Here is a 3,346-nt window from a genome sequence, read left to right on the forward strand (position 1 = left end):
GGTTAACCAAAAGTTGCAAAAATGATTAAAAGGGGTGAAATGATTAACCAGGAGGCTGAAGCAATGTGCCGCGGTGAAGTCCTAAAGGGGAAAAGGTTGACCACAAAGCAGGGAAAGCATTAAACAAAAGCGGCAACATTTTTAAAAAAGTGGCAAATGATTAACCAGAATCCCAAAAGAATGCTCAGAGACTAAGTCCCAAAGGGGAAATGGTTAACCAGAAGCTGGGGGAAATGGTTAACCAAAAGTTGCAAAAATGATTAAAAGGGGTGAAATGATTAACCAGGAGGCTAAAGCAATGTGCCGCGGTGAAGTCTGAAAGAGGGAAAGGTTGACCAGAAAGCATTAAACAAAAGTGGCAACATTTTAAAATAATTGGCAAATGGTTAACCAGAATCCCAAAAGAATGCTCAGAGACTAAGTCCCAAAGGGGAAATGGTTAACCAGAAGCTGGGGGAAATGGTTAACCAAAAGTTGCAAAAATGATTAAAAGGGGTGAAATGATTAACCAGGAGGCTAAAGCAATGTGCCGCGGTGAAGTCCTAAAGGGGAAAAGGTTGACCAGAAAGCAGGGAAAGCATTAAACAAAAGCGGCAACATTTTTTAAAAAGTGGCAAATGGTTAACCAGAATCCCAAAAGAATGCTCAGAGACCAAGTCCCAAAGGGGAAATGGTTAACCAGAAGCTGGGGGAAATGGTTAACCAAAAGTTGCAAAAATGATTAAAAGGGGTGAAATGATTAACCAGGAGGCTGAAGCAATGTGCCGCGGTGAAGTCTGAAAGAGGGAAAGGTTGACCAGAAAGCATTAAACAAAAGTGGCAACATTTTTTAAAAATTGGCAAATGGTTAACCAGAATCCCAAAAGAATGCTCACAGACTAAGTCCCAAAGGGGAAATGGTTAACCAGAAGCTGGGTGAAATGGTTAACCAAAAGTTACAAAAATGATTAAAAGGGGTGAAATGATCAACCAGAAGTCGAAAACAATGTGCGGCGATGAAGTCCTAAGGTGGAAAAGTTACCCAGAAGGCAGGGAAATGATCAAACGAAAGCAGCCAAAAAATTATTAAAAGAGGGGAACTGATGAACCAAAAGATGAGAAACGGCCCGCAGAGACTAAGTCCAAAACGGGAACTGGTGAACCGGAAATGATTAACCAAAAACTAAGTCCGAAGAGGGAACTGGTAAACCAGAACTGAGTAACCCGATTTTTAAAATTAATTATAAATGGGGAAACGATTGAGCAAAAGGCGGAAATTAAGTCACAGGGACCAGGTCCGAAAGGGCAAGAGGTTACCCCGTAGGGGGCATTCGTCAACTCAATCTGAAAATTTTGGAGGCAAATCTGACCAAAATGCGGAAATCGGACCACACCGCGAGGGGCGCCATTCGACGGGGCAGGGGTAGACGCGTCGAACGGTGCCTGAAGGTCCCGGCTGCGACACGTGAGTCCGGAGATATGGCCAGTCAAAGTCTGATGGGAGGTACCGAAGCCGAAAAATCGAAACGCGTTTGCGGCGATTCGGTGTCAGAAAGTCGGTCACGAATTCAAATTCGTCCCGCTGATTCGCCAATTGCCAGCCGGTTCCGGGGGGATTGGCGGGGTACCTGCAGGATAGTAAGAGGTGGCATGTCGAGACTTAGCCTGTTTACCAGACTTGTGTCCAGCGCCTCCAGGTCTGCAGAGACCGACCCGGGCTGCCGCCCAACCGACTTTTAAGCCTTTTGGGAGTGGGAATTTTTCCCATTTTTCCCCATTTTTCGGGTTTTTTGGTCGGGCTTGAAAACGGCGGCCCCGAGGCCTCCCGGGGCTGGCGGGCTTCGGCTCCCTTGCGAGAGGGTCCGAATTCCACCCGTTTAAGCCCAGAAAGGAGTTCGGAAGTCAGTCGGTCGAGGGAACCCCTTCGGAAGTCCGACGGGGATGGATTCGGCCGGCGTTTCGGATCTCCGGTCAGAGGATTCCCCCCCTGGGCGGGGGGGTGCGAGTAGCTGCCGGCAAACGGTCCCTTGCACTTGTGGCACAAAAAGTCCGAGCACAGGTTAATGAGTTGGCCGCGGAAGCCCCTATGCCGAAATGAGAAAGCCCCCGTTGCGGGGATTTAGTGACGCATCTGCGGCCGGAGGTGGGAGGCCGTCCTGCCGAATTGACACTTGTCATTCGGGCACCTAGGGATTGGTCGGGTACCCGGAGATTTTCGAGAACACGATTTTCAGAGCTTTCTCTGACAGCCCAGGTGCACTTTAAGAGTGCCTGAAAAAGTGACACTTGGCAAAAGGCTCTCAATTTCAAAGCGGAGACCTTTACAAGAGCACTCGGAAGTCACCTGTCAGCATTTAAAGCTACATCAGGCGGCAATTTTCGAACTCTTTGTCAGTCTGAAATCGTGTTGAGCCTCGACAGCGTCGGGCTCAGGCAGGAGGAGCTTGCCAGCAGAGAGAGGCTCACCATGGATTGCTGGTGGATGCTTTTCGAAAACATATACACATTATATTATATTATAATAATATAAAGAAAAAAAAGAGTTTCTCAAAATCTCTGTGACACTTTGCAGATTTTTTTGAAAGCCAATAAAGAGAACTCTTTAACTTGAAAGTCACCTGTGCCGGCATAGCGATGACTTTTAAAACAGGTTGACACTTTCGAGCCGCGGCGGCTCTGAATCACCCCAGACACCAAGTGTGTTTGTGGGCAAGGCACCGCGGCCGGTGGGCTGCTTTTATAATAACGGGCACGCAGACTTTTTGAGAGGAATCGGTACTCTCTTCCGATCGATTTGGCGACTCGCGTCCGACATGGGAGGGCCCGAGCGGTCCAGCCAAGGCTGGTGTTCAGGCTCGTCAGGTTCCTCTCTCTGTCCCAAGTGGCAGACGGACAGTTTTAAAAGTCAGTGGGTTTTGTCGGCACGACTCTCCTGTTCACCCGCTGGCGTATTGCTCTCTTGTGAGGCCGAGAAGTCCACCTGTGTTGTCTAACAGAGGTCCGATTCAAGCTCCAGAGCCCGGGTGTCTGCCGTCTCGAGTGGAGCGGGAATGTGCACAGCAAGTCCCGTTCTGGTAGCTGAACACGAGATTTCTCTAGCAACTGAGCACCAAAACACGTCACCCTTTTAGAGCTGGAGGGCTGAGTGTGTGCATGTATCTTGAACGCTATGGTTTGCAAACTCCAGTCGGACCTGGCACACCAACCTCTCCCCTGTCACGGGCAGGGGGGGGAAGGCCATGTGTGCCCAGCAGACACGACGAAGGCGGCTAGAAAGGGTCACTGTAGCTTAACCACCCAAGCGTGTCCGTGACCTTAACGGTCTGTGCCTGGCAAAAGGTGGGCTCCTTTCGACTTTTGTTTGTTG

This window comes from Heptranchias perlo, unplaced genomic scaffold (genome assembly GCF_035084215.1).
Source record: "Heptranchias perlo isolate sHepPer1 unplaced genomic scaffold, sHepPer1.hap1 HAP1_SCAFFOLD_1159, whole genome shotgun sequence".
NCBI classification, from domain to species: domain Eukaryota; kingdom Metazoa; phylum Chordata; class Chondrichthyes; order Hexanchiformes; family Hexanchidae; genus Heptranchias; species Heptranchias perlo.